Here is a 25,730-nt window from a genome sequence, read left to right on the forward strand (position 1 = left end):
AGCCTTTTCAATTCCAATCCACGATATTTATGTTCACCATATTCCAACAGGCAAATACAGGCCTGAAGAACAGGCCAGAGACATTTTGATTTTAACCAACACCAGGGAAGGGATGGAGACACTCACTCTACTACCTGAGGTACTCGCCTTGATGTCTTTGCAGGAGATAACTGTCCAGGCTCTATGCTTAGACTCTCCCCTTTTCATTTCAAAAGGAACAGTTACAGTCAGAGCCTACCTCCTACGGGACATGATCACCACACCAGCTGATCCAATCGTGATGTGGGCACAGACAACAGGCAGAAACAGACCCATTCTAAAGTGTGCTTTATTATGTAATGGGAGAAAGAGGTGTCTTTCAGGACTATTAGGTACAAGAGCTGATGTCACCATAATTTCCTGCTCTGATAGGCTAAAACAATGGCTCCTGGTTCCAGCTGCTGGGGTAATTATTAGCTACCAGGGAGTCACTACCAGCTTCTGGAGTCACAGTAACATCTGCAGGGAAGGTCCTGAGGGCACAGTTTCAACGGTAAGATCTTTTGTCATCCGGGCACCAATAACAATTTGAGAAAAAGAGACCTCTTGTCCCAAAGGGGGACAAGGCCAGAGATCCTATCAACACCTCAGGATTTCTAGACAGGGCAACCCAGCAGCGCACCACCCTTCAGTCAACCTGGAAGACCAACGACCCCATATGGGTGGATAAGTGGCCCCTCCCAGGCAGAAAGTTAAAGGCCCTGCAGTCCCTCGTGCAGGAGCAGCTGACTGTGGGCCACATTGTACCATCTACTAGCCCCTGCAATGTGCCTGTCATTATCATATGAAAGCCTGGCAAGGACAAGAGGCGGCTCCTGCAGGATCTCAGGAAAATCAATGAGGTCATCGAGGACAGTGCTTCCCTCCAGTCCAGCCTGCCCTCAGCCTCCATGTTACCTCGAGATTGCCGATGGTGCACCATGCTGTAGTTGTGGGTAGCAGTTTTTGTAGTCCTCCTATTTTTCAGATATCTTTTTCGACATTTAGGCTGTGATTGATGGAGCCTGAGCATAGGAAGAGCATTGCTTTGAAGATTGCATGGGTAAGATCTGAAGGAAGGCTAGTTCAGGGAGGTTTAATCCAATTGTACCTATGATTGCACTGTTATTGGCAGATGGTTGATATAGATCTTAATGACTACTTTTTTGACACCCCCATGCAGCCCAATGACACCCTCCTGGGTTGCCTTTTCCATCACTAAATCGACAAGCACCTTTACAGAGGTACCAGTGGACTGTATTGCCTCAACGACTGAAGAGTAGACCAAATATTTGTCAATTGCTTGATGTCCAAATTCTCTCGCCCTAATGGTAATCGCTTTTCATTATATGGACCATTAAATGAACATCCTAATGCTATCATTTTTCATTACATGGACGACACAGTCGTTTTTGCAGGAGCTCAAATCATTTTGGATGTTGCAGTACAAGATGTCATCACGGTGGTACAGGAGAAAGGTTTTAAGATTGCAGCAGATAAAGTTCAAAGGACAGCCCCTTGCAAGTGTCTCGGCCTAAAAACTGCAGAGACAACCATCACACTACAAGCACTGCACATCAAGGACAACCCAAAGACTCTGCCAGAACCCCAAATGCTCTGTGGAAGCATCAGTTAGGTACATTCACTGCTGGGAATCACCACAGAAGACCTCACGCCGCTGCTCCTGCTCCTTAAAGGCAGTGAAGGACTCGATTCCAGTGATCACTGACACCGGAGGCTTAACCAACTGTACATAAGGAATCCTGGGTGATTCAAACTAAACAGGCACTCAGATACCACACTACTTTTCCTTTCTCCCTGGCAATCTTTGGTCGAAGTCCAAAATTCCATGCATTATTCTTTCACGGGGACTCAACTATCTCAGATCCCCTCAAAGAAATTGAATGCGTTTTCAGAGAACACCAACCTAGTAAAATGATAACAACCCAACAGAAAGTTATTGCACAACTAATCAGGAAAGCTAGAGAGCATCTGTGCTCCCTTGCAGGTAAAGACCTTGTGAATATATACTTACTTCTCACTCAAGAGCACCTCAATTGCCTACTTCAAGCATCTGAACCACTGCAATACGCCTTAGATCATTTTTACACAGGTTAGGATCAGCCAAAAATTCTACCACAAAAATATTCCTGCGCTGCTCAGGATGTTCAAAAACACCCAAGACCTGTCAAGATCACTTAGAGCCACCTGCCCCAATTGTCAGGAACATGGCCTTGCTTCTGTCAGAGCTGCAGTCCATCCAAGAGGAATAGAGAGTCTCCACATCTGGCAATCAGACATCACACACTAGGCCCCTTTTGGCAGACTAAAGTACATCCACATCTCAATCAACACCTTTTACAGTGCGATTTTCATCTCTGCCCATGCTGGTGAAAAATCAGAAGATGCTACAAAACATTACTTTTTAGTTTTTTTCCACCTTCGCAGTTCTACAGGAAATTAAATTTGATAGTGCTCTTGCTTATACCTTGCACTGATTCCAACAAGTTGCTGACCATTGGGGTATAAAACATATCACTGGCATACCACACTCCACCACTGGAAAGTCCACAGCGGAGAGGGCCCACTGATCAATCAAAAGGATCCTTGATCAACTGAGAGGGGTAATCCTGATATTATCTTCCACTGACAGATTGGCCAAGGCCTTTAATGTATTCAACTTTTTGAACAACCCATTTATGCAGACAACTCCCCCAGTCATCAGGCAGTTTACTAATTCAACTGCAGCCCAATTCCAACATCAGCCACCTGTGTTGAGAAAACACCTTGAATCTAAACAATTTATGGGCCCTTTTCCATTAATTACTTGGGAAAGAAAAGATGCCCTTGTCTCTACAGCAACATTCCTAAGATGAATCCCAGCAAAATACATAAAAACTCTTTCTGGGAACTGTGAGGCAAACACCAGAGCCACCATCAGAAGAACAGAATGAAAGCCTAAGAGAGACAGCAGCAGCCTGGAAAAGAAGAAGGAGAAGGACAGAAGATCTCCTAAGCAGCGTTGACCACACACACCAAGACCAAGATAACTCAGACACCACTAACCAGGATCTATGTCTTAACATTTGTAAAAATTATATTTTTGCATTGATACATGATTCTTCTAATAAGCTGTGTTCACACCCTTGCCTTACAGAAGAGAAAGTTTAGTGGGAACACAACTTACGTTTCACTTTCTACTCGCTTTATCTGTTTACTTTTAGGCCACCAAAGCCTCCAGATAACAAATTATCAAAGTCAGAAGATGCTGCCATTGGTTGCTGCTGCAGCAGGAATCTGGATGCTCCTCACTGAGCCGCATGCTTTCAACTGGTTGCTTGCACAGACAAGCCACAATTTCTTGTCCATGGCCATGCCTGTCAGGCACTACAAGGCATGTGTTTTTTCTACCTGTTGTCACATAGCGAGTCAGTATACCAGGGCATCCAGCTGCTAAAATATCAAGGAAACAAGATCCAGATGGAAGGCAACAACGACTGGTTCACTGGACTTTCCAAACACAGGGGTTTGCGAGGATGGCTTTCATCTTTAGTTAAGACGGTTTTGTGGGCTTTGCTTTTTGTATTCATTGTGTTGGTTATTTTATCCTTTTTTGCTAAATATCTCCAAAAGTCTATGGCAGAAGCCTTCTTTATAGATAACAAAAAGGGCGAGATGTGAGGGCCCAGGTGCCTTCCACTGGAATTGTAATACCTCAGGGCAAAGTGACCAAGGTAAAAAAAGTCACCGCTCTGAATGCAATGGTGTCGCCCATGGGCATTTGAAGGCTCATGGTGATGCAGCACATTTTGATGGCATCACCCAGTTCAACTGCTGTATTTTCTTATATGTACTCCCTCGGAATGTTCCAACTCTCTTGTATCAATTTGGTCCTGGCTTACTGCAATGATCCTGCGCTGTTCACCCCCATATTGTGTGCCCAGCTCCATTTTGTCTCCATTCCTGGACCCTCTTCAGCGCAATCCACACTATTTGGATTTCCACACAATGATCCCTCTCTTGCCTCATCCATCAGCCCTCCAAGCAAGCCGGCTCCCACCTCTGCTAGTGCAGGTCCCTCACAGAGGTTGCTGTGGGCAGGCTGCAACACAGGAACTGAGTGCACCAGGGAACGGCCCTCTAATAAAAGGCAGGAAATCCACAGCCCATGCAACAAAAAGCCTTGCATGTCTCTTCTTTTTCCTTATTCTCTCAGTTCTGAAGTCACATTCCGCATTTTTTCTGACTCGGAACTTGGCTTCTCTCTCTCCTGTCTGCAGGTCCAGCCACAGGTATGACCCTGCAGGAACAGCCTGACCCAAAGGGAAGTGGAGGAGCAGAATTCGTCAGGAAATTTAGAGACAGGATAAGGAAAAATGGGATCAAACTGCAAGAGGTGGAAGATATTTGATGATGGGAAGAAGTTCTTTACTCTCAGGGTGCTTGTCCCTGAAACAGGGACCAGTGCAGAGAGGCTGTGGATGCCCCATCCCCAGCAACATCCAAAGCCAGGTGGGACAGGGGCCACATCCATCTGGTGTGCTGGGAGGTTGATCAGCTTGGAACCACATCATCTTTAGTGTCCCTTCCAAGCCAAACTATTCACAGATTTGATCATTCTGCCATCCCCATCTCCCACGGCGGAGTGGCCCTGAAACACCAGTGACATCATAGCTCCCAGAGGGTTCCAGGTGGAAGGTCTAGGACCTGGAAACGACCACAGCAGACACTTCACCGGCTGCCAAGGGTCAGTTTCTGCTCACCCTGTGCTCTGACCCTCAGCACAGAGCTGCTGCTGTTGCCTGGGCTTTTCCTGCCGCCTGCTCTGGAGTGCCAATCCCAGCAGGATGTGCTCTGCTGTGCCCATGGAGGTACAGTGCCATTCCAGGCAGGGGGCACCCGGTTTGGGCAGGCTGCAGCCATGTGGAAATGGATGGTGTGGGACAGGAAGCCCACTGGGAGATTGTGCTGCCCCTTGAAGACTGACACAGACACTGGGGAGGACACGGAAGTGGACCTGGGCCAGGATGAGGAAGAGATGATGGAGGTGGACTCCTCCTCTACTTCCATGTCCTCCCCTGTTGAAGACATGGAAGTAGACGAGGAGGAGAACATTGAAGAGATGGAGGTGGATGAGGAGGACAACATCGAGGATATGGAAGTTGAGGAGGAGAATGAGGAGGAGCCCATGGTCCTTGGATGAAGATGCAGCCCCACAGGTAAGACAGGCAGATGCTTCCCACGCCCTACCCAAACACACACTGGGTGCCCTGACGCCAGGCTGGGGCTGGGCTGGATGGCCCCGCTCAGGGACACGGTGCCCGCAGGGGGCCTGGATTGTGCTGCCACAAGCACCAGCCCCGGCCTGCCCTGCGCTTGCCTGGGGCCACGCCAGCCCTGCCAGCCCCGGCCCAGCCCCTGGGGCCCAGCTCCCAGCCCTACTGGGCCCAGTGCTGCCAGCTGAGTCCAGCTCTGCTGCTTCCTTTCTTCCAGGACTCATGCACATGATGGCACAGATCTGATACCTTTGTAAATACATTTGAAAGTTGTGAAGTTCCTGTAAATATGTTGACTACGTTAGAAGTTTCCTGTAAATACGTTTTGAAGATTGTTAGCCCCTCGGATCCCATGTAAATATGTTCTGTACATTGTTGTTGTTGTTGTTATAACAATTGTATAATGACACATGTTCTGTAAATCCTAGATTTGCCAATCTTCGGCAAATAAATACCGTTTCATTTTAAAACCTGACTTCTCTTGGCCATTCCTTTGGGAACAGGCAGCCTTTGCACTATTGTGGGTTCCACTTGTTCCACGTTCCCCAGGCTGGAGGTCCCTGGGGTGCTGGCACGGCCACCCTAGGGCTGGGGGTCCCTGTGCACAGGGGCTCCCACTGACACCACTCCTGGCACTGGGCACTGCTGCTCTTCTTGGCCTGGGGCACAGCGCTGTCCCCAAGAGCTCAGCTCTCACCAGCTCTCACACAGGGGGCTCTCACAGCACTGGCCTCTGCAGCCATGCAACCAAAGCAGGCAGCAAACCTTCAGCCACCCTTCCTGCTGCAGCCACAGGGACTCCTGGGCCCAGAGCCGCCAGCAGGCCACAGCCATCCAAAATCCACCAGCACGCTCTCAAGGCCACCACAGCCTTGGCAACTGGGCCACCTGCATCTGGGTTGCTGCAGGGGCTGATCTTTAAGCCTTGCAGCCTCCAAAGGCCCTGGGCTCTGCTTCCCAGCCTGCTCTGCACTGCCCTGTGCCTGCATTGTTCCAGAGACAAAAGCCAGGCCAGGACATCCTCACCCTGCCCGCATTCCTGCTGCTTCCAGCGGCCACTGGCCCCTGGGCCCCACTTTGGTGACAGCTGCAGGGACAGGGCAGCCTGTGCTGGGCAGGGGGCACGGGGCTTTGGGCCCTGGGGCTGCTGCTGCTGCTGCTGTTTCTGGGGGCCATGGGCCCAAGAGGGCCCCGAGCTCATCCCCTTCCCGGGCAGCATTCCCCCAAAGCCCCACACTCCCCAAGCATCCCCATCACAACGGCTAGGGGCAAATCCCACGGGCTTCAGGAAAAAATTCCCCATAGTGACTAAACCAAGGGGTCCAAGAGGAAAGTCAGCACCAGCTGATGATTACAGCACCTTGACAATGGTGGATGCAGGGTAGGTCAGATCTCCAGGGCCTCTGGCAGTGCCTGCTCTGCACGTGAGGCTGTGGGGCTGCTCCCACTGGGACACAGCACCGGGCTCAGGCCAGCCCTCAGCCCCTCACAGCTGATCCCAAGGAGCAGGCTCACAAAGCAGTTTCAGACCACTTCCTGCAGATATTTCAAAGGACTACATGTCATTCTAGGAAGTCACCTTGCACATTTATTTTTGGTGTCGTGGCATGAGAAGCCATGAAGGTGCCTCTCAATGTGCACTCAGGGCACTTCCACTGCCATCCCAAAGGGATCACAAAGGACAGGCCTCAGCTTTCAGCACTGCTGAGCTCCTCATCCAGCAATGAAATCTGAGGAAGAGGCAGGAATTATGTGCTTGTCCTAGTTTAGGACAAATTAGGGGAAATCTCCAAAAGGGAGTCCCCCCCCCAAAAAAAACAAACCTCCAACCACCCCTCCCCCCAATACCGTGTTCGGGAAGGAATTTCTTGGAGGAGCAAAGTGGAAAACAAAACCTATTTATTGACAAATAACAAAAGAACACTCCCCAACACAAGAAAAGAAGAGAGACCAGTCTGTGTTTTGGAGGGCGCCGAGCTTCTCTCGCAGACTCCGGGGATCCCGGACGTCCCAGGTCAGGTCCGGAGCTGGTCCAGTATCTTCAGGGGAGGGTAAGAAAGAGAGGACGAAAGAAAAGGAAAAAAAACAGCGCAGAAAGCAGAAAGCAGCAAAGGGAAAAATGCAGCTATCAGCTAGGCCTAAGGCAGTAGCAAGCAAGCAAAGCGTCAAGCCAAGCAAGCAGGCCAGCCAGCAGGCAAGCAGCAAGCAAAGCCAAACTGCCGAAAGCGAAAGTGCCCCAGTCCCCCTCACTCCTCCCTCCCCGCCCCACCGCGGCAAGACGGCCGGGGTGTGGGGGGGAGAGAGAGAGAGAGAGAGAGAGAGAAAAAACACAGCTGCCAGACTCAACACACAATACTGGGATAAAGGCTGTCACCCCATGACACTCCACCCCTTATCCCATATCGTGAACATACAATAAAAAACTTTCATTTCACTTACTCACACCTTTGACACTTACGCATTCCTCTCATCTTACTTGCTCAGACCTTTGACACTTACAGTTTCCTTCTGTCTCACATTCAACAAACAATGACATTCATATATGAGTCTCATCCCACAATCGGGTCTCCCTGAGGTACACACCATGTTGTTCCATCTTTCTGCATTATCCACCATGTATAACCTGGTCCTTGAGGAAAAACAATCCCACGGATGGGTTTGTCTGTACTCGAGGCAGGGTTGATCCATACTGTCTTTCCCAACAAACCTCTGACATGGGCCACTGGGGCTTTATCCCCATCTACTATATTAAGGAGCTCAGACTGAGCAGGACCCGCTCGGTTGGTGGAACCTCGAGTGTTAACTAACCAGGTAGCCTTTGCCAAATGCTGCTCCCAGTTTTTTAAAGACCCCCCACCCAATGCTTTTAAGGTGGTTTTTAACAATCCATTATACCTTTCCACTTTCCCTGCAGCTGGTGCATGATAGGGGATATGGTATACCCACTCGATGCCATGTTCCAGTATGTCCGGTACAGCCGCACTCAGTGGTGGAGTCACTTCATTCAAGGCACGATAGTCCACAGTCAATCTCCATTCTCCGTCAGATTTTCGCACGGGCCAGATAGGGCTGTTAAAGGGTGAGTGGGTTTTACTGACCACCCCTTGGCTCTCCAGCTCTCGGATCATCTTGTGGATGGGGATCACGACATCTCGATTCGTCCGGTATTGCCTGTGGTGCACTGTTGAGGTGGCAATTGGTACTCGCTGCTCCTCTACCTTCAAGAGTCCTACTGCAGATGGGTTCTCTGATAGTCCAGACAAGGTATTCAATTGTTTAATACCCTCTATCTCCACTGCAGCTATTCCAAAAGCCCACCTGAATCCCTTAGGATCTTTGTAATAGCCATTCCGGAGGAAGTCTATGCCCAAAATACACGGAGCCTCTGGACCAGTCACAATCGGATGTTCCTGCCACTCCTTCCCAGTCAAGCTCACCTCAGCTTCCAATAAAGTCAACTGTTGTGATCCCCCCGTCACTCCAGCAATGGAAACAGGTTCCGTCCCCACGTGTTCCGATGGCATTAAGGTACACTGTGATCCAGTGTCAACCAATGCTTCATAGTCTTGTGGCTCTGATGTGCCAGGCCATCTGATCCACACCTTCCAAAAAACCCGGTTTTCCCGTGCCTCTTCCTGGCTAGAGGCAGGGCCCCTCTAAGCCAGACTGTCCTTCTTTCCTTGGGCGTATGCCTTAGAAGTTCCTTCAAGGGGATCGGACATGTCATCGTCATACTCAACATCTCAGCTACGAGCAACCAGAGCTGCTCTCTTTTTGGTGATACTTCCTCTTTTCTTCAAATCACGCACCCGTTGTGCCAAAGCAGCGGTGGGTTTTCCATCCCATCTCCTCATGTCTTCTCCAGACTCACGCAGAAAGACCCATAACTCAGCCCGTGCGGTGTACCTTCTCTCCCCATCAAAGGAGTGCCAGCGTTGGATACCAGGGCCTCTAATTTGTACAGCCGAGATTTGAATAAGGTCCTCCTTAATCTCTTCCTGGAGTTTCTTATGATTCTCCTCTATTTTGTCCTCTAGTTTCTGCAGTCGGGTTTCCACTGCTGCAATTCTGGCATGAGTTGGTCCATGCACAGCATCTGCATACACTTGAAGCTTCTTTGCCATATCGAGCACAGTCTCATATGTATCATCCCGCTTTATTATTGCTAGGACAGAAGCGTATTCAGGTGGCCCAAGTCGCACAAGTTTCCTCCACATTACAGGTGTGCATGGTACCAGGTCCGGATTCCTAGTTGTTATATCATCTGAGAAAATGAGCTCTGCCACCGCCATCTCTCTCAGGCATTGGATCCCCTGTTCTATGGTCTTCCACCGTGTCTGCTGTATATAGAGATCATCTGCACATAAGTATCTTTGTGCTACACTATCCAGGACCCGTTCCCAGAGGCTGTGAGGGCTAGCCCTGCTCATCATACCTTGATCGATGACAGGATCATGTGACAGGGATCCCAAATGCCTCGCTTCAATACCATCCAAAATCATAACCTCCCCTGCAGCATCCCAAAGGTGGACTAACCAACTAATTATAGATTCGTCAGGTTGTCGTCTGTAATCCTTTCTTAGGCCTCTGAGGTCCTTCAGAGAAAAGGAGTCAATATTAGCTCCAGAATCTGTGCCCTTTGATGTGGCCTCTGATTTTGGTGAGGGTCCTTCTCCTGCATCATCATCATCTTCCACCTTTCGATCGGTCTTGCCTTTACACTTTCCACCTCTTGTATTAGCTGCGACAGCCATGGGTTGAGGCCTATTGTCTGATTCAGCTGCTAGCCTGGAGCCTGGGATGTTAGCTGCAGCCTGGGTCACTGGGATAGTAACTAACTTATCTCCCTGTTCCCTTTCTGCTATCTGCTGCTCCACAGTATCTAGCAGAGTACGGTAAACAAGCGCCAAGACCCAGCTCACTGCAGTAATCCTTTCCTCCTTAGTATTACCATGGCACTTCTCCTTCAAATACTTTGCCACCTCGACTGGGTTCTGAATTTGATCAGATGGAAAGTCCCAGTCTATAGGATCAGAAAATTCCTTTAAAGTCTGGCCCATATCCTCCCATTTCCCACTCCAGTCAAGATTTTTCCTGCTTTGTTTTACTCCTGAATCAGGAGTCTCTCTAACCCCTCTAGAAATCTTGGCTTTCATTTTATATACACTCCAGACAGTATAGAAAAGGCTTAATAAATTAAATGCCAGAAAGATGGTTTCTTTTAAACTCAGGGGAAATTCAATATTTTCTAATAGAGATGTCAACAATTTGGAGGAGAAGAAGGAAGACAAAAGCTGAGAAGCCCCTTCCCCTTCTTCTCCCCAAACAAACTGAGTACACAGCCATGACAGCAATCCCTACATTCCTGAAACAAAGTCTTTCATAAACCTCTGACAAATCAGCAAACATACGACCAGCCCAATGACTATTCTGGTTAGTGCCCCCCGCTTACAAAGGTTACTTATTAGGGACAACACCAGAGCTATTTCCGGGTAAGGAAATAACCCTAGGGACCACAAAGGTATTAAAGCTTCAAAAACCCCAAGGGACCAGAAATACCAGCAAGCTTTCACCCCAAATGACATTATGAATTACCAATATGCCCACAAAACAACCAAAACCAAAATATTATTGTTATAGGTTTTTTTCCACTGGCTTTGGCCTCTGTTTCCTGGCCAACGCACCAAAAAGATTGTCCTGGTTAGGACAAATTAGGGGAAATCTCCAAAAGGGAGCCCCCCCAAAAGACAAACCTCCGACCACCCCTCCCCCAATACCGGGTTCGGGAAGGAATTTCTCGGAGGAGCAAAGTGGAAAAGAAAACCTCTTTATTGACAAGTAACAAAAGAACACTCCCCAACACAAGAAAAGAAAAGAAACCAGTCAGTGTTGTGGAGGGCTCTGAGCTTCTCTAGCTGACTCTGGAGATCCCGCCGGACGTCCCAGGTCAGGTCCGGAGCCGGTCCAGTATCTTCAGGGGCGGATAAGAAAGAGAGGACGAAAGAAAAGAAAAAAAACAGCGCAGAAAGCAGCAAAGGGGAAAAAAAAAAGGCAGCTATCAGCTAGGGCTAAGGCAGAAGCAAGCAAGCAAGCAGGCAAGCAAGCAGGCCAGCAAGCCAAAAGCGAAAGTGCCCCAGCCCCACTCACTCCTCCCTCCCCGCCCCGCCAGGCAAGACTGCCGGGGGGGGGGGGGGGGACCAGGCAGTGCCACTTGTGCCCTGAGGTGCCCAGCTAGGATTGGATCTCTCCGAAAGCACCTGAGGGAAAGCAGAGCACCTTGCAAGCTGCAGGTCCCTGACAACCCCACAGGGCTCCTGTCCCATCAACATCTGCTCTGCTCCAGTCTGAAACAGGGCCCAGCATGGTGCTGGGATCATCAGAGAGCTGAGGTGTGTGCTGGAATTCAATGCCCTCCCCATCCTGCAGCAGCCCTGCATTTCCCTCCTGCAGCCTTGGTCTCCAGCACAGCCATGGAGGCTCTTTGGGCTCTGGACTGTTGCTGCAGCCCCCAAGGGCAGCTGAGCTCTGCCTTTGGCACAGTCAGGTCTGGTCAGCACAGGCCATGCTCAGCAATGTCTTGTGTGAGCCTGGGCTTGCTGTCAGCCCCAGCAGCGGCTGGGCCTGTGCTGGCCCAGCCATGGTGGCCCAGCCCCTGTGCAGGCCCAGCCCAGGCCAGGAGCATTGCGGCTGGGAACAGCCCCTGTGCCGTGGTGCCCACAGCAGCCTTGGGGCTCTGTGCCCCATGGCCTCCCTGCTGGGCAGCCTCTGCCAGCTCCTGCAGAGCCCCTGGCACCTGTGAGGCTGCACAGAGAGCCCTGCCCCGGGCTCTGCCGGCCTCTGGGCCAGAAGAGAGGCAGCCAGGGCTGGCCATGGCCGGGAACAGGCCCTGAGCCCTGCAGGAGGATGGAGCTGGGCCACAGCCAAACTCAGCCCAGGCAGAAGCTGGCCTCAGCAGCCAGGGCTGCAAAGGCCTGGGCACAGAGGCTGGTGCTGACAAATGTTCTGGACCCCCTCCCTCCTCCATCCCTGCCACCAAGGGCACAGAGCAGCCTCCTCTCTGGGCCACTTGCCTGTTTGCAATGCCTTGCACAGGCTCTGGCCCTACCTCACAAGGCCTGGCCTGAGTCCTGTCCCTGCACGCTCAGCCAGGCTGAGGTGGACACTAATGGTTTCTGGGCCAGGCTGTCTGAGCCCAGCCCAGCTCCCTGCAAGCTCTGCCAGCTGCCCTGAGCTCTGGGCAGCACCAAGGGCCTCTCCCCAGCCCAGCCCAGCTGGCTCTGGCCCCACAGCTCTGCTCAAGCCAGGCTGCTCTGGGCACTGCCCCAGGGCCTCAGCCCCTGGCAAGGGCACAGCAGCAGCCACAGGACTCGGCTCCAGCCATGAGGGAAGGTGCTTGGCCAAGGCCAAAGGAGGCTCCCTGGCTGCCCTGCTCCCCTCGGCCTGAGGTGCTGAGAGCTCTGCAGCCCCTGCTGCCATCCCATCTACCCAGGGCAGCACAAGAGCCCCAGCCTTGGGGCCCTCAAGAGCTGCTCTTGCTCCAGGCCCAGGGCCCATGCCAAAGCTGGGGCAGCCACAAAGCTGTGCCCATTTCTGTTCATTGCTGCTCTGATGGAGATGGATCCTCAGCCACTTGGAGCGTGCTGATGAATTTTACTACTCCAGAGGCCTCTTCTTTCTTGAGCTACTCAGTTGAGGAATTCAGTGAAAAAGGCTATTAAACATTTGTTTAAAACATTTCAACAAGAAAACCCCGTGGGAAATATTGAAGTTTTCAATATTTCTGTGGTTAATTAGTCAGATTTCAGAGGTGTATTTAAAGTGAATATGGTATATTGAAAACTAAACAGAGAGAACTGGTTTTGTCCAGTTTTCTTTTCTTGTTTATAGATTGGTATCTTGTTTATAGATTGGTATCCAGTTGATATGGATCCCCAGCACCTCTTGACTTCAGGAATTAAGTAAGAAAAGCTCATAAACATTTGTTCAAAACACCCAAAACAAGAAAATCCCATGGGAATAATCTAAGTTTTCAGATCTTCTGTGGTTAATTAGACAGATTTCAGAAGGCTATTCAAAGTGAATATACCATATTGAAAACAATGCAGAGAGAACTCTTTTGTCCTGTTTTATTTTCTTCTTTATAGATTGATATCAGCAATCCCCAGTTGATATTGATCCCCAGCACCTCCTAATGCAGTTTGAGCAGATATGAAAATCAAGACCCTTCATGGCTGACAGTCAATCACACTTTGTTCCTACCCCAACACCACCATTTCTCTCATCCAACCCCTGGCAGTCAGAGCAGCTGAGGAATGGGGTCACATCCAGGGGTGTCCCCAGGGCTCAGAATTGGGGCCAGGTCAGTGAAATCTCTTTATTGCTGATCTGGATGAGGCCATTGAGGGTACCCTCAGTCAGTTCCCAGGTGAGCCCAAGCTGGGTGGGAGTGTGGCTGTGCTGGGGGGGCAGGAAGCTCTGCAGAGGGATCTGGCCAGGCTGGAGCCATGGGCCCAGGACAATTGGATGAGGTTCACCAAGGCCAAGGTCTGAGTCCTGCCCTCGGCTCACAACAGGCTCCAAATCCCTGGCTGTGCCCTGCCCCTGATCCCCAGAGCCTGTCCTGTTTCCTTCATCCCTGCATTGCCAAGAACTTTCTGGGACAAGGGAGCTCTGCTCTGGCTATGGAGGGAAGTGCAAGTGCAGCCACTGGAGTGGGAAACACAACTCATCGGGTTTGTGTCCTTTGGGGGTCAGGAACTGGTGAGACTCAGAGGCACAGAAATTTTCCCTTCATGGCCAACAGACCACAGTTGAACAGGAAACAATTTATTAACAATTAGGAAGGGCAGACTTTGGCTTATTTAGGATGCAGATTTGGGGAGTAATGAATCAGGCACTGATTTCTTTTTAAGGAAAATATCCCTTACAAACAAAGGGGTCCAGGAAGGATGGACACATTTCAAGAAAGTAATCTTAAGGGGGAAGGAGCAGCCTGTCCCAGTGTGGCAAAAGATGAGCTAGTGAGGAAAATGACTGGCCTGGCTGGCCGTGGAGATTTTGTGGGAACTCAAGGGTAACAAGAGGTGCATCAACTTTGGACAGAAGGTCAAGCAGCTTAGGAAATGTTTAAGGATGTTGTAAAGTCGTGCAGAAAAAAAGTCAAGAGGTGAAAACTCAATTAGAGTTTAACCTGACCACTTCTGTGAAAAAAAATAGACAATGTTTCCACAATTAAATTAATAGCAAAACATGGGATAAGGAGAACCTCTACTCTTTATTGGATGCAGTGGGGAATATAGTAACTAAAGATAAGGAGAAGGCAGAGCTACTTAACATCTTGTTTCTCTCAATTTTCAATATTAGGACAGGCTGTCCTCAGGACAAGTGCTCTCCTGAGCTGCTAGATGGGCACAGGGAGCAGAACAGCCCCCCTGGAATCCAGGAGGAAGCAGCTGGTGACCTGCTGAGCCACTCAGATGCTCACAGGTGAATGGGATTGGATGGGATCCATCTCAGGGGGATGAGGGAGCTGGTGGATGAGCTCCCCAAGCTGCTCTCCATCATTTACCATCAGTGCTAGCTCAGCAGTGAGGTCCCAGAGCACTAGAGGTGCCAGTGTGAGCCCATCCTCAAGAAGGGCTGGAAGGAGGAGCTGGGGAACTCCAGGCCGGTCAGCCTGACCTGGGTGCTCAGCAAAGTTATGGAACAGATCACCTTGAGTGCCATCCCAGGGCACCCACAGGATGGCTGAGGGGTCAGAGCCATCCAGCGTGGATTTCAATGTCTGCATGGAATGGTCTGGATGACGGGATTGTCTCCAACATCAGCAAATCTGCAGATGACACCAAACTGGGTGTGAGTGTGGATCTGATGGAGGATGGAGGTAGGAAGGCTCTGCACAGGGCCCTGGACAGGCTGGATCCAGGACCCAAATCCAACAAGGTGAGGTTTAACAAGTCCAAGTGCCGGGTCCTGCACTTTGGCCACAACAACCCCTGCAGCAATACAGCCTGGGGACAGAGCGGCTGGAGAGCAGCCAGGCAGAAAGGGACCTGCAGGGACTGATGGACAGCAGGCTGGGCATGAGCCAGCAGTGGTGCCCAGGTGGCCAAGAAGGCCAATGGCTCCTGGCCTGGCTCAGGAATGGTGTGGCCAGCAGGAGCAGGGCAGGGATTCTTCCCCTGTGCTCAGCACTGCTTGGGCAGCACCTCGAGTGCTGTGTCCAGTTCTGGGTCCCCTGAGGAGGGCAATTAGAAGAAATTTGTATCAGGAAGAGTAAAGAAAGCAAAGGTGAAGCAGAGGAAATGCTGAGGGCAGTTTGGGGGTGGCTGCTAGGCAGCCCTGGCTCTGAGCAACAGCGTCTGCAGTGGGACAGGAAACTCCCAGCTGATGGGAACAAACTTTCTGGCTGACTGCAGAGGCCAGGACAAAGCTGAGTGGTTTCCCTGGTGTCCCCCAGCCCTTGCTGGCCCCAGGGGCTGATGGCATTTGTGCTCCCTCACGTTCATGTGCCCACACAAACAGCATGGGGGTGCTCCCGCTGCTGTGTGCAATGCAAACAGGGGCTGCTGAGCCAGTGCTGCCGTGTCTGTGCCTGCAAGGATGGGGCACCTGTGTGAGCTGGGGAGAGGCCAGGGCTGCAGAGGGGGGATGTCATTGGCAGCTCCATGTGGACGCTCTGGGACGCTGCCCTGAGCTGTGCAGCGCACTGGGGATGAATCAGCCCCTGCTCTGCTGCTCCTTCCCATCTCCCCCAGGGCCCTTGCAGAGCCCCAGCTGTTGCTGCCCTCAGCTGCCATTGCAACCCTCAGGACAAAGCGGTGCCAGGGCTGTTCCAGGTACAATTGCAGTGACACTCGTTGGTGCCACCAGGTGCCATGGCAATGGCCATGGGGCCCGGTCCTTGGTTTGGTGCCATGGCAACCAATGCCCAGCCCCGTTGTGATGGTTGGTGGCCATGGAAAGCTGCCCTGGCCCTTGCTCAGGGCTGGTGTCAGTGCCCAGAGCCAGAGGGGATCCCTTGCTGGGGGCTGTGCCATGGCCACCTGCCCTGTGCCGCGCTGGCCGCTCAGGCACCAGAAACCGGCAGCCAACGGCACTGCCAGGGCCAAAGGCCAGGTCAGCCAGACAGAAAGGGGCAGGGCTGGGCACTGTTTCCATGGCAACCGGCACTGGGGGGACACCTGGGTCACCTGGCCTGGCAGTTGCCATGGAAAGCCCTGGCAGGGACTGAGGCCACAGCCCCTGGCACTGAGACACTGCTGGGCCGGGTGCTGAGCACAGGGCTGAGCACACAGAGATGGTTTTGTTCTTGCTGAGCTGCAGCACAGCCAAGGCCTGTCCTGCCCCTCGTCCAGCCACGCTGGGGAGGGGCTGGGGCTGCAGGGGAGCTGGGCAGGGACACAGCCAGGACAGGGGAGCCCAACTGACCCGGGCATAGCCCAGACCAGAGCACATCATGCTCAGTGTATGAAGGGGGGAACAGGGAGAAAGGGGGGAATTTTGGAGGGAGGGCTTTTGCCTTCCCAGGGAACACAGGCAAGAGGGCGCCCTGTTTCACCAGTGGGCAGGCTCACTACCAAAGACACAGACACCAACTGAAGGAATTGTGTCATTTATATCATGCACAGCTGCAAAGAATTACAAAAGGATAAGCTCAGCAAAGCACATCATCATTAGCAAAGAATTACAAAAGAAGCTCAGCAATCCATCATAAGCCATCATTACATTTTGATGACCAATCCCTTGGTGAAACACCAGAGGTGTTTGTGGCAGACAAAGATTCTGGCTGACTATCAAGGTACACCTTACAGACATCAGTAGTACTTTAGTGACACCGTTCCTCATTCTTTTTTCTCAATCTCATAGGAGTTAGGAACAAGAATTCTGTTGCCCATGGAGCTGGCACCTTTTTAATTCCAGAATAATGCCCCCAGGCCCTTTGCTGTTCAGCTTTACCACAGCTGTCTGTGGCTAACAAGGCCTGGGGGACCCTTTCCCCTGTGGCTGGAAGGGGCCGGGTCCCAGTCTCTGAGGGGAACCAAGTTCCTGGATGGAATTCCTGTGCAAGTCCCTCAGTGTCACAGCAGCCTTCACATGGAGCCCCGTGGATCAGAGCATTTCCCAAAGGGGCCCTTGGGGCAAACAGGGAGATCTGGTCTGGCAGGATGTGTAAAACAATATCCTGTCAGATTTACTTGTTCTCACACACAATCCTTGGCTGCAGGGACACATTCCCATTGTTCCTGCCCAGGTTTCAGGACTCAGAGTTGTCTTTCCTAGGAGCTGCTCCTTCAGCTGCCTCGGGAGGGCCATTTGGCCTCCGACCCACACTCTGGCTCCATTATTAGGGCTGCTGGATCCAAACCCTTTATCTCCACAAATGGTGGTGACTGGAGCTGGATCTCCTCTTTTATCAATTGCTCTTAGAGTTGCAATATCAATAATTGTGCTACCCTGTCACAGGGTTGAATAATCCAATCTTGTTCATTATTGTTTACAGAATTACTGTAATTTCTCCTGGATATTCTGCATCAATTCCTCCTGCCATGACAGGAACACTTTGCAAGGCCAAGCTCCAAGGGAGCAGTTACCAAAGCAAAGTGTCCTGGAGGAATCTGAATTCCTGTTTCAGTATTGACAGCTCTCATTTGCTTTGAATTTATCCTAATGAATTCCAATGCATGAAGGCCCAGCCCTGCAGCCTCTGGGCTGCCCCTGCCAGGGGCCATCACAGCCAGAACAATTTCCCAGGCAGCCCAAGTCTCACTGCCCAAGGTTGGATTTGCAAATTGGGGGCAGCCGTGCACAGCCAGGGGGTTTCCATTTCCCCCGTGGGCCATTGTTAAGGGCATGGAGCACATCTGGGAGATGGGTTCTCCATGGGCAAAGGTTCCCTTCTCCTCATCTTTCCAACTGCTCTTTTAACAACCCCTTCACCCATGCAACCAATCCTGCAGCTTGTGCATACTCTGGTACATGAAAAACCCTGCAGACAAAATCGCTGTATTTTTCACAGGAACAGACAAAGCACTCTGCATCACAGTATCAGCACACCCTGTAAAAATCACCAATTTCCTCCCTTCCTCCTTTTTCCATTGTATACAATCTCACAAAGTTGACCACTGACATGAGGGTCCTGGCCAATCCTGTTCTGTAGGGTATTTCGTGTTACATCCCTGAGCAGCCAAAGATACCAAATTAGTATTTTCAGCACTATTTCACATTATTATTATATGTACATATTTATATATAAATACAGATATAGACATGTAGATATAGACATATATACATTAAAAGCTATAAATATAAACATGAAGGTCTTATTATACTATAAATATGTATATAGTTATTTGTTATATTGATATTTCACTTGCACAAGGGCATCTGAGCTCAAGCTGAAAACCTTCTTCTGTTGCTCCATGTGGGAACATTCCAACAATCATTGTTCCTTCTGAAGGTGCTGTTTCCTATGTACTCTCAACAAATTCATCTTTGTCTGCCCAAATCCACAAGGTCTTTTCCTTTTCCATATACAATTTTTGGATGCATTTGAAGACATCCAGGGGTGCAGCTTCTTTTACCCGACTGCCCCACTGCTCCCACGGGGCTCCGACCTCAGCCCACTCCAGAGCCAGGGAACTCCAGGGAAGGGCTTCCCAGCTGGGAATTTCTGATGGCACTGATTCCTCACATTTACACTGAACAAGTGACATTTTGTTGGGATCTGGCCAGACTGTGCCAGTTTTGTTTTACCAGTGGGCAGGGGCAGCACCAAAGGCACAGACTCCAACTGAAGGAATCAGTGTCATTTCCTGCAGTTCAGAGCAGCAAAGAATCACAAAAGGAGCAGCTCAGCAATGCACCCAACCATCCCCAACAAAGATTGCCTGCAGAGATTAACAAAGATCCAGCAGCATTTACCCTCAGCCTTTACCATCCCCCAGACCCACACAGCAGCTGGGGAAGCTGTCACAGCCAAGGGCTGCAGAGCCACTCCTGGGCACTGGGAATTCCTGCAGGTGCCTCCAGCCCCAGGTGAGGCTCCAACCCCGCTGGGAGAGGGCCCAGCTCTGACAGTGCTGAAGGAACAAACTGACAGCACTGCTAGTGTGGCAACATCTGCTTTCATCCACCTCTTGGGTCCCTCCCAAAGCCTGGCCAGGGCTCAAGGAGGAACCAAGGGAGCTGACTTTGACCATACAGCCCCAAACAAGGCCAGATGTCAGATTTCATGGCCTTGTCTGGCTTCTAAATACACAAAGGTCAATACATGTTTGTTGGAGAGTTTTTCAAGAATGACTTAAAGAAAAGGCCATGAGACATACAATTGAGAGAAAAGTATAGGGGAAAAGTAAAAGCAGTTTCTAACAGCTCTCAGCCTTCTGATTTGTATAAACAATTAGACTCTCTCAGGCATCATTCTATAAACAATGGAGTTCTCAGATTGTCTTCCCATAACAAGTAGAACACCGTCTCTGGGAAGGCCTGCCATCCTGAGAACAGATGTAAACGTTTTGGGAACACTGGTTTCTGTTTTAGTTTTTGGTTTCTGTTTTGGTTTCTGTTTTTAATAAACAATTGTAGGTATTCTAAAACAAAGGGAGTGGTTCGAAATTTCTCTGTTAGCCTATCATGACATTGGATTACAGAATATGCATGAAGTTCGTTAACTTTGTTATTTAAGGTGATTGATTGATCAATAAAATCGGAGTTCGATGCATTAAAGGATGGTCGTCTCCCCCTCATCTCCAACACGTTTCACTAACGAGTGGCTGCATCTATCTCACTGCTAATGACCATGGATATTTCATCAGGGAGCAGATACAAAGATAACCTTTGCTTGGAAGGTTCATCCAGAGGCCACCTTTGGCTCAGGGCATGCTGTCCAGGCCTCACTCAGGGCTGGTGTCCAGGCCTTGGCACTGCAGGGACGTGGTTTAGTGCTGGGCTTCGCACTGCTGGGTGAGTGGCTGCACTGGCTGAGCTCAGAGGGATTTTCCAACAGAAAGGATTCTGTGATTCCATGATTATATCCACTGCATCCAGCTGGGTCTATTTTAGCAGCATTACTTTGCTCCAAAAGTTCCCTCTTGCCCAGCTCCTGTGGCCTGAGGCTTCAGCTCCTTCAGCTCCTGGTGCTGAGCTGCTCATGCTGAACGAGACGCCTCGGAGAGAAGAACACAGTCCATGCAATTCCTTCTGGGACACGGAGAGGGGAGGCTGTGCAAACAGGAGCATTGTTTGCTGTGGCCTCCTCTCTGCCCTTCACGCCTTTCAGTGCTTTGAACCAGCCAAGAGCTTTCTCCAAGAGTGCAATGGAGCAGCTGTTCCTGCTCCCGGGCCTGGCTCTCTCCAGTCTCTGCCCTTGCCTGGTTCTGTCCCTCTTGCTGTGCCCTCTGTTTCCCCAGGGCTCGCTGGCTGCTGCCCAGGACTGTGGCACTGGCACAGATCCAGTGCTCCAGAGCCTCCTTTCTGTGCCCTTGGAGCTGCCTGGGCACAGCAGCCTTTTCCATCTGGAAGCTCCCCATGGACAGGGAGTGCCCAGCTCCGTTCCCTGCAAAGCCTCCAGGAGCCCCGGGCTGCCATCTCCAGTCTCTGCTGGCACTGGGGGCTCCCAGGTGCCTCAGGCTGCTGTGACACTGCTGCACACGGGAGGGAAGAAGGGCAGGGGCTGTCCTCAAAATCAGCTCCATCTGCTGCTGCTGCTGCTGCTGCTGCTGCTGCTGCTGCTGCTTCTGTGGGGTCATTTGTGCAGCCCTGGCCCAGAGTCAGGGATCAGATCCTGCCAGTCTCTTCCAGCCCTGGCTGCTCAGAGTTTGGGCCTTGGAGCCTCAGGTGGCCAAAGGCAGCTGCTGCTGGTCCCTCTGTGTGCCCGTGTTCAGCAGTGCTGCTCCATCAGTCTGTGCCCAGCAACGGGGAAAAGCCGGGCTCTGCCTGAGCAGCTCAGCCAGCAGGAAGGGAGCTGCTCCACACAGGAAGCAGGAGCAAAGGATGTTCCTTTTGTAGGACATGTTTTCTATTGAAAGGAAAAAAAAGGACAAAGGGAAAAATAGGTAAATGGTAAAAGATAAGAGTAAAATCCAAGTGTTAGTGAAAAAAACATAATGTTAGTGAAAAAAAAACAAAATATAAAGGCAAAGTTAAATTCTGTGCATTAAGAGGTAAATGATCTTTTTAAAAAGAGAACTCAATTATTTACATAGTAAATGTGCTGATGGCATGCATCCATCTTACTGACCTCAGCAGCCTTTTAAAAAATTTTGGGCTTTGTTTCCAACATTGGTATTTGAAATTGTGGTTGAAGCAAGAGGAAATTGCTTTGTGCCCTTCCAGCTCCAAGCAGGACTGGGAGTGGAAACTCTGTCAAACCCCAAATCCTTTAGAAGATGACCTTCCTTCTCAGCCTGGAAATGAGCTGCACATTCCCTTTGAAACTGTGTCTCTAAGAAATCCCTGACAAAGTCCCACTTACAGCTTTTTGCTCTGGTTTGGCAGTGCAGAAGGGCAATTCTCCATCCACCAGCTCCAGACTGCACTGCCTCAGGAGCACGGCCCACTCGCCAGCTTTGGCCCACTCAGGGCACTTCTAGAGGAGGAAGAAAGTGCAATTGCATAATTCCAGCCAATCAAGAAGGAAGAATGGGACAGACAAAAGAGATCCAGGCATTCAGCTGGGACTGTGGAGAGTTTGGGTCCTTGCCAATTGGATGTGTGTCCCCAGCTGCAATCTCTGGGCCTGCAGCAGAGTCTCACTCACCTGCCAAAGCAGAAAGCTCAGGCACTGTGCTCGCAACGGGCTCGTCTGATGCAGAGCTGTGACAGCAATGTCAGGGCAGAGCCAGCCCAGCTGGGCCCAGGGCTGAGCCCAGCAGAGCCCTGGCAGAGCCCAGAGCAGCCTCAGCACCCGCAGAGCCTGGCTGAAAGGAGAGAAAGCAAAAAGTGCCCGTCAGCTGAGAGCTCCTGTGCCCTTGTGCCAAGGCCTGCGGTGCCCAGGCCATGCTGGCTGTGCCCAGAGCTGTGCCCAGAGCTGCCCATCCCTGCTGCCTTTGGCAGCAGAGAAGGAGGGCAGCACATGTGCCCAGCCTGCAGCCAGCCACGGCACATGCAGCCCTCAGTAGCTTCCTAGAGTCAAAAAGCAGCTGGGCAGCCGACTGAAGAATTCATTACATCTGCCCCAGCAAAGGGGGAACCTTTGGTGCCCAGCCAGGCCGTGCCATGCCCAGATCAGGGAGCATCCCCCTGCCTGTGGACTCACCTGCGAATTGGGCCTGGAGCCTGGCTTTGAAGAAGGTGCCAGAATCCAAGTCCATCATCTTCAGCTGGCCAGGCTGGGAAGAGATTGTCATCCTTGAGGTTGTCCTTGGTGTCTCCAGCAGCAGCCCCACCTGGAACAGCTTCTCCAGAGGCTCCTTCTCCTGCCCTGGGGCCAGACCAGGCTGTCAGGGCTCTGCCCGGGGCCCCAGCCATCCATGAACAGGACAAACAAAACCAGGGGGATGGTGGCCACCAGTGCTTGCCACACCAGGTCTGCAGCTCAGCTCCAGCCCAAGAGCTGCATATTCCCTTCTGCTGACCCCTGCTCAAAGCTACAGGCAGGACAAAACCAGCCTGGTTTGCTTTGCCACTGATTGCCAAGAGATGCGTGGAGCTGGTACCTGCCAGGCCCCTGGATCCAAATGTGCACGTGGATCTCTCCCATCTTCTAGGGCAGAGGAACACCCTTCACCCAAGGATGACAGAAAAGATCTTCTAAGGATGGCCTCTCCGAGGGTTGCATGGACAAACACCTCTTAATGACATCTTGGCAGTCTGGGGAGAGAAACCAGAAATCATCAGTCAATTGGAGAAGTTGCCCCCCTGTTCCCATGCCCAGGCCATGCTGGGTGTGCCCAGAGCTGGGCCTAAACTTCCCCATGGATGTTCTGTTTGGAGGACAGCAGGAGAGCAGGACATGTGCCACCTCCTCAGCAGCTGCCAGAGCGGGATGCCTATGAGCCTGCTCCTGTCTCCCAGCAATGGTACTGCCCCCGTGCCCCGAGATGAGGATCCACCTTGAGAGAGCCATCGTGGGAACAAGATCCGCCCCCGGATGATCTCCTGGCCCCTCCTGAATGGGTGCTTCCCCATGACCAGGTGGCACAGCAGGAGGCCCAGGGACCAGATCGTGGCTGCCTCGCCGTGGTAGCGTTGGTGCTGGATCCACTCTGGTGGGCTGTAGGACAGGGTTCCTGTGGAACACAGACAGAGATCAGCAGGGAGATGCTGCTGCTCCCAGAGCCTGGCCCCAGCATCCCTGGCCATGTGGGGGTTGCCCCAGAGGCACATGGAGTGAGAGCTGCCCTCTCACCAGCACCTGGGACTTGTGCACAAACTCGGGGCTGGAAAAGAAGCCACCGGTGCTGGAAGAGGGCAGCACAATCCCTGGGAAGGCCAAACCATGACACACAAAGAAGAAACCCACCCAGTAGTGGAGAAAACTCACTCTCCTCCCCACCTCCATGGCCCCCAAAAATGTTAATAAGCCAAGGCAAACAAGGAGAGCAGAGCAGTCCAGCCCTTCCTCACCTGCACACCAAACCATCCGGGGCACGCGGTCAGGCCTCCCTCTCTGCTACCCCCATGGGGGTTTGTGTTGGGCTGGCTGCCCCAGCTCCAGCCCCAGCCCAGGCCACAGTGGGTGCTGAAGGCTGTCAGCAGGGCTGGGAGCTGGCCGCCCTCACACCCCACCCAGAACAACTCGGCTCCAGCATCAATCCTATCCCGGCTGCAATAGGGGGAAGCCCCAGTGCTGCACCCAGGCTGGGCCACAAGATGCCCAGGAGCATCCCCTGCGAGGGCTCACCTGCAAACTGGGTGTAGGCTGTGTCTTGGAGGAAGGCACCACAGCCAAAGTCAATCAGTTTCAGCTGCCCACTGGCCAGGTCGAGCAGAATGTTCTCGGGCTTGATGTCCCGGTGCAGGACCCCGCAGCTGGTGCAGTGCCGCACGGCCTCCAGCACCTGGCGGAACAGCCCCCGCGCCTCCTCCTCGGGCAGGAACCCCCGCTCCGCCAGGAAACCCGAGAGTTCCTGGCACCGCTCCGGACGCTCCAGCACCAGCAGGAAGCTGTCGGGGAGCTCAAGCCACTCCAGGAGCTGAATGACACCGCCACAGCCACGGGACACCTTGGCCAGCAGCACGATCTCCAGCGGGGCGCTGGTGCCGTCGGGCTGCGGGAGGAGCGCGGTGCCGTCAGTGGGGCCGAGGCCGTGCCGGGGCTCTGGGAGCCCTCAGCCAGCCCGGGATGCTCTGCACGCTCCGCTCAGCCCACGCCCGCTCTCCCCGCAGGGCTCCCAGCGGCTCCCACCCTGCCGGGCCCCGGCTCCTCGCCGCCCGGCACGGCCCGGCTTCTGCCGCTGGCCCCGCTCACTCACCAGCTCGCCCCAGTGCCGGACGCGATCCCTCGGCACGCATTTGATGGCCACCTGCGAGCGAGGGAGAGCAGCGGGCTGAGCTGGCCACCCGTCCCGCCGCGCCCCGACCTTCTCCTCCTCCTCCCTCCTCCTCCGCCCCCTCCTCCCGCGCCCGCCGCCGGCCCCGCCGCTCACCGGGGCGCCGTCCGAGAGCCGCGTGGCCGCGAAGACGCTGCCGAAGCCGCCGCGCCCCAGCAGCGATCCCAGCCGGTACCGCTCCTGCAGGGCCTCGTGCGCCTCACCTGCGGGCGAGACGCGGCTGTCAGCGCTCGGCCCGGGGCCAGCAACGGCCCCCGAGCGCCCCTCACCCGCCCCGGGCCCGGCATCCCCACCCGCCCCGGGCCGCGGCGGCTTGGGGCTGGAGGCCGCGCTGCCGAGCGGCGGAGCTCGGGCCGGGGAAGCCGCAGCGGAGGCGGCGGGAGCGGCCGCGCCGCCTGTGTCCTCCGCGGGCCCCGGGAGGAGCCGGAGCCGGAGCCGGGGCCGGGGCCGGGGCCGGGGCCGGGGCCGGGACTGGACCCTGCGTCGGGTCCGGAGCCGGGCTCGGGCCAGGCGGAGCCGAAGGGCGGCGATGCCGCCCCCGCACCAGGCACTGATGCCCGCCCAGCAGCGCCACCGCCAGTACGGCCAGAGCCAGGCGGAGGCGAGACCGCGGCGGGACGGCCGGGGCCGGGCTCGGGGCAGCCCCGCCCGGGGCCGGGGGCATGGCCCAGCCCGGCAGGGGACAGGGAGGCGGGGAGAGGAGAGGGACGCCGGGCAAGGGACCCCGAGAGAAGGGTGCCCGACAGCGGGAAAGGGAGAGAAAGAGAAAGAAAAAGAGAAATGGAAAGAGTGTTGAAAACTATCTGTTTGCTGCTGCTGCTGTCGCCGCTGCTGCAACTGAGGCACCGGGGCCGTTCGTCCCCGTGTCCGTTCCCCGCTCGCCCCACGAGCCCCACGTTCGAGCCCCGCGCGCCCCGGGGACAGCCCCTCCGTCTGTCCAAAC

At 53.0% G+C, this 25,730-nt stretch overlaps 1 pseudogene; it reads right to left on the reverse strand.

The window, feature by feature from the left end:
- Positions 1 to 667: 667 nt before the first annotated feature.
- Positions 668 to 25,009, reverse strand: LOC128943496 (serine/threonine-protein kinase pim-1-like; annotated as a pseudogene).
- Positions 25,010 to 25,730: the final 721 nt, after the last annotated feature.

Source organism: Melozone crissalis, unplaced genomic scaffold (genome assembly GCF_028551555.1).
Source record: "Melozone crissalis strain CALT ecotype California unplaced genomic scaffold, PUWL_Pcris_2 ptg000046l_1, whole genome shotgun sequence".
In the NCBI taxonomy this organism is placed as follows: Eukaryota; Metazoa; Chordata; class Aves; order Passeriformes; family Passerellidae; genus Melozone; species Melozone crissalis.